The sequence below is a fragment of the Corvus kubaryi genome, unplaced genomic scaffold (assembly GCF_017639235.1).
Source record: "Corvus kubaryi isolate FWS band 111438036 unplaced genomic scaffold, C.kubaryi_AGA036_p1.0 37322, whole genome shotgun sequence".
Taxonomy (NCBI): Eukaryota; Metazoa; Chordata; class Aves; order Passeriformes; family Corvidae; genus Corvus; species Corvus kubaryi.
Genome location: NW_024581101.1, coordinates 3,062,352 through 3,070,438, shown reverse-complemented (window position 1 = coordinate 3,070,438; position 8,087 = coordinate 3,062,352). Strand labels below are relative to the sequence as shown.

The 8,087-nt window shown below is 45.1% G+C and overlaps 1 protein-coding gene and 1 long non-coding RNA gene across 3 annotated transcripts in view; one reads left to right on the top strand and one right to left on the bottom strand.

Annotated features, from left to right (window-relative positions):
* Positions 1 to 2,478: 2,478 nt before the first annotated feature.
* LOC121665261 lies at positions 2,479 to 7,814 on the bottom strand. 2 transcript variants are annotated; one of them, XR_006016299.1, is made up of 3 exons: positions 6,884 to 7,814; positions 3,656 to 5,287; positions 2,479 to 2,654 (listed from the first exon to the last, which is right to left on the bottom strand). It is a non-coding gene; the product is annotated as an uncharacterized LOC121665261 (long non-coding RNA). The 2 variants fall into 2 exon arrangements; XR_006016298.1 differs by having other exon boundaries at positions 3,656 to 7,814.
* Positions 7,468 to 8,087, top strand: part of RPS6KA6 (ribosomal protein S6 kinase A6) — a 37,250-nt gene continuing 36,630 nt past the window's right edge. The window contains exon 1 of the mRNA XM_042029262.1: positions 7,468 to 7,476. The gene's annotated coding sequence lies outside the window, so the exon portion shown is untranslated. The remainder of the gene's footprint in view (positions 7,477 to 8,087) is intronic.

Genomic DNA, 8,087 nt, shown 5'->3' with positions numbered 1-8,087 from the left:
GAGCCGTTCTTTACAAGTCTGACCTCATCCTGTGAGATGTTTCCTCCATTGAGTGCTCGTGTTTCTCATTGAAGCCAATTCACAACATTTACTAAAAAACCCTCCCATTAAGGGCGGTGAGAATCTGCCTCTCACATGGCATGGACTGGATTTTTTCCTTATCATTGCAAGTCTGCTCGTCTGTCAATTTTTACCACTTTCAGCTGTTCTGCCACAGCTCCATCAATGCTTGTGACAGCTCCTCGATGAAAGGAGAAGCAGCTCTTTCAGTGTCAAAGTCAACTTGTTGAAGATTCTTCATAATTGCTTGTCCCTGTAGATTTACAGCAAAGGAGGAAACGTGACAAAGAGCTGGGAGTGGTGGCGAGCCCTGTCCTTCCTTACTCAGCGTTCAGCTGCCCCGTGGCTGCCGTTGGTTATTAGGAACGAGGTAATGAACTGCAAAGTGTTTTGTGGCATTTCCCTGTAGGAAAGACACTGATTGAAGATCCGTTGCCTGGTAAGTGCTGCCTCAGATTTGTGCTGGGAAAGCACAATGTGACTGGGACAGCGTTGACTTTGCTGGCAGTGCTGTGCTGTTGGATAGTGTTGGAGGATGGGCAGTGAACTCCTGCAGAGCAGCACAGGATTCCAGAATCCCTGAGGCTGGGAAAGACCTCTGGGATCATCGAGTCCAACCTGGGACCTATCCCCACCTTGTCACCCAGCCCAGAGCTCTGAGTGCCACGTCCAGGCATGCCTTGGACACCTCCAGGGATGGGGACTCCAAACCTCCCTGGGCAGCCCCTGCCAAGGCCTTTCCATGAAGAAATTCCTGCTGATGTCCAACCTGAGCCTCCCCTGGCCCAGCCTGAGGCCGTTCCCTCTCCCCCTGTCCCTGTTCCCTGGGAGCAGAGCCCGACCCCCCCCGGCTGCCCCCTCCTGTCAGGGAGTTGTGCAGAGCCACAAGGTCCCCCCTGAGCCTCCTTTGCTCCAGGCTGAGCCCCTTTCCCAGCTCCCTCAGCCGCTCCTGGGGCTCCAGACCCTTCCCCAGCTCTGTTCTCTTCCCTGGACTCGCTCCAGCCCCTCAATGTCCTTCTGGCAGAGAAATCAGGAGCAGGTTGGAGTTCTGGCATGTATCCTGTATTTAATACACCTATGTAAGCCCAGCTGAGAGAAACAGTTAGAGGCAACTTGCACTGTTCCTTAGTCTTTTCAACAACCCCGTGTGTGACTCGAGAGGCTTCTCAGCCTAGTAAAGAGTTTCAAGTAAGTTCTAGTCACTTACCTTCTCATCTCAATAGAATACTGTTATTTGTCTAATTGTTTCTATTCTTGTGTGTTTGCAATGTAAAAATGCAGTAAAGCCATTATGCAGGAAAAGAAAAGGAAAGTGGTTGAGATGATTATTCTGTTATCAGTCATGACTAAGATGAAGAGAGATATACTAGCAAGACATTGTTCCTAAAATAGATATCTTGCAAACAAGAAATGTCAGTCAAATGAGGTTTAAATTAAATTCCTGATAGCAATTACTTACAGAATTATCATGCTCCCATTGAAATTATTATGAATATTGTCACCAGAGTTAATGGGAAAAGAAGCTGGGCTTCAGATACTGATTCTGAAACGAATTCCAGAATGTGCTCAGCCTGTGTCCTGCTGAACCCAAAGTCACAGGTCTACAAAGAGCATCCTTGGCTGAAGGGTGGCTCCAAGCTCAGGGCAGTGGGAAAAGGTGAAACTGAGAGCTGGGCACTTGCAGGAAGTATAGAATGGCCACAAACGAGTGACCTCACTGGGAGCAGAACTGATGAAGTGCAGAAATGTGATGTGTGTTCCAAATAAAGAACTGATGAGTCAAGTTGTGCCCCAATTGGAACAGGAGCAAAGTCAAGACAGCTTGAAAATAACCTTGATTTTAGTGGAGAGGAATTAGCAGTGAAGTTGTGGTGACCCCCAGGAGTCCCAGAGCAGCAGTAGGCTGGAAGGATGTGGATCTCTGTCCCTCCAGGAGCGGGGACCCTTTCAGCACTCACTGCTGCTGCAGCAATTATCTGAAGACCCAAACTAACATTCCTGAAGTGGCATTCACGACCTCCTCTCTGCTCCAGTAATGCAGCTATTACTCATCCAGTCAAGTCCTTTTGTTACACAATAAGGAGAAAACAACTTCTAAATATATAATTTTAAACTGGTATCTTTATACTGCAAGACACAAACAGCTACTGCTGAATTATTTCTGACAGATACTAAGTTCCTATTTAATCTTCCAGGTTGAGGCATATTTCTAAGCATGGCTCAGTAGGAAGTTAATTATAATCTTCCAAAATGGGAAGAATTTTCACCTGAGATGATTAGGATACTGGTTTGAGGCATGGTATGTGGGCTCCTAGCTAAAGTTAGGAACTGGCAACATCTTTGGCTCTCTCTCATTGCAGAAGTAACACCTTCTGCTGTCACAAAAACTTCCCTGAAGATGGAGATCACGATGATTTTGGATGCAATCAATCCCTTAAGTATTCATCATTGTTGATACATTAGCATATTGGAACATCATGGTGGTTTATTCTGTGCTCTGAGGCAAAATTCGCTCTGAATTCCAGTTGGATTTTTCAGGCTTGGTTTTAGCTTCAAGGATAAATCAGGTTTGAAGAAATATAATGAAGCAAGTTCTGGGAAAAGACAAAAGTATGTGAGATTCAGTTTTTTTAAAAAAAGGATCAATTGCTTGTGGTAGATTTGCCATCTGTTGGTGTGTGCACACTGCTGCAGTGACTTATTTCAGGATTTAATTATGTTTTCTGACTGCACTTGGCTCAGCTAACCTTGGGAGTTTCTATGAGAAATACAGTTGGTCATATTTCCTTCAGTAGCTTTTGGAAAGAGATGAATTACCAAAGAAATTCTGGTTTATGAGTCCTTAGGAAGAGGTTGGACAAAGCTGGGCCTTGGGGTTTTCACTGAGTCATTACGTGGAGGCTGAAGGATTTCTGTGGTCTCTGCTGGGCTTTGCTAAGGTCAGACTCCAAAAGTGCACACAAAGCCTGAGTGTCCATCCCTGCAGTGTCACTCATGGATGTAAAACCAGCCCCCTCCTTACTCCATCCCTGCTGTGCCCTCGTGGTGGGCCTGTGATTTACTCTGAGTCCCTTGTCATTTCCCACAGGACTTGGGGCGCTGATGGCTGCTCATTACTTTCCTTCTCTTCGTAATTTGTGTACATTATTGACAACTATTTTATGTTTATTCCAAATATAATATATATATATAGTGAAAATGTGTGCAGAGAAACAGGAATTTCCCCACCCTTCAGCTCTGAGTGAGGGAACGGAGCAGTGCCTGGTGGGATGGTGGAGGTGGGATGGATATACCCCGGTGTAAAATCCCAAACAATGTGCAGAGGGGGATTAATCCCTCTCCCTTGCAATATAAAGCCAGGGAACACCAGGTGAAGCTAAGCAGCAGGCTCAGAGTGAGGTACTTTGGTGATAAGGGTGGAATTTGTGAGGTGTTATGATCACTGTAAATGTAGATATTCCAGAAAGCTTGGGGAAACTGATGGAAGAAATATCCAACAAGAGTGTTCTGTGCAGGATCTCACCCTTGGCTCATGAAACCTGAATTGCTTGAGCCTGAACACAAATCTGGAGCTGTATTTTTAGCTATTGCTTACCCTGTTTGTAGGTTCTGTCTGGCATCTGCTTTCCTGGCCAGGGTGGAGACAGGATACTGCATCTTTAATTTAGATTTTCCTTTGAGGGTAGAGAAGAACTGAGATGTGTCAGTTGGCTGGTTTGTAGCATTCACTCAGTCTGGGGGAAAAATATAAACTATAGGACATTTAATTTCAAAATGCATTTCAAAATGAAGGAAAGGTAAAAGTTTTAAGTGAAAGCAAGTATATATAAGCATAAAAAAGTCTAGTAGGATCTTCATTCACTGTGCCTATCTGCAGTTTTCATCCTCTACTGTCAAAGCTCTGTGATCAGCAGAGATAAATTCATTGTATTTTCCATATGGCTGAGATATTTCTTGAGCTCATTTTGGACAAATGTGGCAAAATTTGCTGCTAAGTCTGTCCTGTGGTTCCAAAATATCCCCCAAAATATGTTTGCTTTGACGGTGAGAACGAAATAGTAGATCTTTCTTAAGGTGTTGATCTGGGAGCATCATCTCCAATTGGCTTCCTTTTTTTATCCCTAAGTGAGCTTTTAAAACCTTGCTACGAAAGTACAAAGATGAGATGGAGAAATATAATGAAGCTGAGGCAGGGATTCACTACAGGCCTCTTCCCTCGCACTTTGTGCACTGACATAACCACAACAGAGTGTAAGTAAGAATGATTCCGGCTGCTTCCTCCTGTGAGTGGCTCCACGCAATGGGGCAAAGCAGACAATAAACTGCTTACCAAAGTCAAACTGTATTTGATACCACATCCCTGTGAATACACACACACCCCTCTGAGCTTGGCTCTAGATGCAGATTTTAAATATCAGAATATACAGGGGGGGAGTGGACTCTCATATTTTCGTTTTATATTCAGACCATATAGCATTGACTGAAGATTTTGTCATGATGCTGTTCCATAACTTCATCTGCATACAGATGTTTGATATTGGGATACCAGTGTCTTTAATTGTGAAAATCTTGCTGCATTTACCTCCTTAGGACCTGAGCAATTTCCTCTGTGTGTAGAGGATTTCCACATTTTGATGGCCACAGCTGTCCCACTGAGCCCATGTGAGAGCTCCCCACGCTCTGTGTGAAGCAGTCCCTCCTCTGGAACAATTCTGCCAGGGACTCAAGGATACAAGGACACTTTTTTGTTGCATCAGGACAGTTGTTTTTCCTCCACGTAGGAGAGCGAGTGGCACAAACAGGATGTGCTTTGTACCCACGAGCACTCATCCACACAACAGGGCAGGGCTGTGCTGCTCTGACTCTGAAAATGTGCTTAAATCGTATTGTACAACGGATTAAAGGCGAAATGACGATGAACTTGAATAAACTCGCCCTGAGAAATTAACTGTATCCCCCCAAACCACCTTCACAATCGATCCTAGAGTTCAGCCTGCCTTGAACTGGATCCCGAAAGGCAAATTTGTACCTGCTCCCTTCAGCGGTGTTACCAGCGTTGTAAAAGCAGAGTGAAACAGGCAGGGGCAGCTTCCTCAAGCTTTGCTTTTTGCACAGTTTCCTTCCTGAGCTCTTGCTGAATGAGGCACTATCCACACATTCCTCTATTCCCTGGCTTTCCAGGGGGAGCTCTGCTGTCCTTGCCGTGGTTCGGGTTCAGTGTCACCGCCTGGGGGAAGGAGCGGAACAAAAGACACTGGCCTGATGATAATATTCTTATTTTTCCTTTCTTGAAAAACTTTCTGGGTGAATGAACTCAAAGTTTGAAGGATTCTTCTGAAATAATCTCGTTTAGGGTAGCTGCAGATTAACAGAAAACTGGAGAGGGAATGTCAGTCTGTAATTGGCCTCTCTGAGAAATGTCCTGCTGGAATGACATGCAGGAAATGTGCAGGGATTTTTTAAATTCGTAAATAAGCTGTTGTTCATATGTTCAAGTGTGTGATTGACGATTTTCAGGGAAATTGAATAAGTAAAGTAAGTATGGGTGCTGTCAGGTGGCTGCAGGTGCATAAAAGGGACAATTGAGTGCTTGGATTTCATGTTAGTCATACTGAACAAGCTGAATTTTGGCTGCAGATCCCATTTATTACTATTTTTATTTTTATTTTTATTTTTATTATTTTTACTCCTTTCCTATTAGGCTCAGTAAAATACTACTCTCAGCAACTTTACCATGCTATAGAATTAATTTTGAAGTGAATCTATATTAAGAAACTAATTATTTGGAACTCTTCATCTAATCAAAATCCCTCAGAGGTTCTCATGCTGCTCATACAAGGACCTGCTGAGGGTTGGAATGGGCAGAACCTGCTGAACAGATGAAGGTGCTGAAATGTCAGGAATATTCAGCTGCAAATTGCACAGCAGGGATGTGATACCCCCAGCTGAAAGCTGGGCACCAAATGAGATCTGATACCCCTACAGGCAGATTAGATGCTCTGGAAATAGGGGCAATTAATATCCAGCTATATAATATCTAAATATTCATTTGAAACCCAAGACATGAGGCCCTGGTCCTCCTAAATCAGTGATTTGCTAATGTATTTTTGGTGGTTTATTTCTTTGTCAAACAGCATTTGAGGGGAAGCTTGCTAATTTTTACATTTCTGTGACATATTGTTGCCTTTTTATTGAATACTTTTTACTTGTTTGGTTGTGAGACCTAGAGTAACAGAAATTCTGAATTTACTTTTTCTTATATCTACATACATAATAATTTCCCTTTTCTAGCCTTTGACACAAATAACAGTCCTAACTCCTTTAATTATTGCTTTCCTCTGAACTTCTCAAATCCCTGGGGATGCAGAACACTTGTTTGCAGCCTGTTATTATTTGGAGCAATGGGAGAAGTCAGATGCAGGAAAACAGCATCTGCCACGGGAGTTTTAGACACAAGTTCTTGTTGACCACTCCAAGAACTTTCAAAAATCACTTCTCACTAGATTTCCTTTATATTTAAATTAAGATCTGTCTGATAGCACTGCTCAAGTGCATACAGATTTAATCTCACAGAAGCTTTGGCCATTTGGCTCATTAGGGGTCACCAGCAGAGGCACTGGGATGTCACTGTGTGTGCCCCAGCAGCCTGCAGAGCTGGGGCTCGGCCCTTCGTCTCCTGTCACTTAATTGCTGTAAAAGCTCCATGTTCACACACTCCTACCATAACAAAACTAAAGTGACCCAGCCTGAACAGTTCTATATTTAAAGCATAAATTCTCTGTCAACATTAACTACCTGTGACTTTGATCCTCCATTTTCTCACCTGATTTTTGTTTTCTGAAGGACAAACATTCCCAGTACACACTCCAAAACATTTGTCTTCCATGGTTGAGTTCCAGACCTTTAAAAATAGGCTTGCAATGGAAATGCTGACGTGCCAGCTGGCTGCTGCTGCAGTGACACATTCACAATAGGCAACTCCTCAGCGCCGGGGAACTGGGAATGGGCAGCTTTTGGGACTGCTCACTCGGATTTAATCAAGGACTGGAGCAGCACAGCATCCTACACTTGTCTGTGCAGTGGTTGACTTCTGAGTCAAAAAAAATCAGCATAGAAAGTGTTTGGGATATGGGATGCACCAGCTTGTTCCCTTGTTCGTGCTCATTTCATCAAAATTATTTGGCAATTAAGAAGGGTTTGAGCCTTCCTTTGCTTTATCTAAAGGACAGGGCTTCTTGATAAGTCACATAGCATGTTCAAATAAAAACTGTCATTGAGGCAGTTTTCTATCCTTTAAAAACATACTTTTGACAGTATCACCTAGTGTTTTCCAGCTCCTAAAATCGAACGGTGAAGGGGGAATATTATTTTTTCATCCACGCTCTTTTTCCTGCCCCCGTTCGGCAGTGCTGTCGTGTTTCTCTGAACACATGCCTGGAAACAAAGGCGTCGGGACCGGTTTGTTGTAACCACGGCGAGGCGGCTCCGCTCCCGCCCCGGCTCCTTCTCGCTCCCCACCGCCGCGGGCCCCGCAGGGACCGGGCTGCGCCTCCCCGCCGCCCGCGCTTCCTGTCCCCACACCTCGCAATTTCGAAAAAACACAACCAAACGAAACTTTTGGGGTTTTTCCCCTTCCCCTCTGTCGGTTCCGTGGGAGGAAGAGCCTCCCCGTGCCGGGGCCGCAGCCGGTGCCCCTGAGCGCAGATCACTGACAGTCCGCGTCCCCTCAAGCCTGTTCCCCACTTCATCCCCGTCTCTTCATTCCTGTCCCTCATTCCCAATCCTTTTATCCCCCATCCGCTGACCCCCCGTCCCCTCACGCCTTGTTCCCGCAGCCTTGATCCCCCTCAGACCTGTCCCCGCCGTCGCGTCTCCTCACTTCCAATTCCCTCAGCCCCGTCCCTCATCCCCAATCCCCCTCATCCTCTGTCCCTCACCCCCAATCCTTCCACCTCAATCCCCCTCAGAGCTGTCCCTCACCCTCAATCCCTCCATCCTCTATCCCCAATCCCCCTCACACCTGTCCC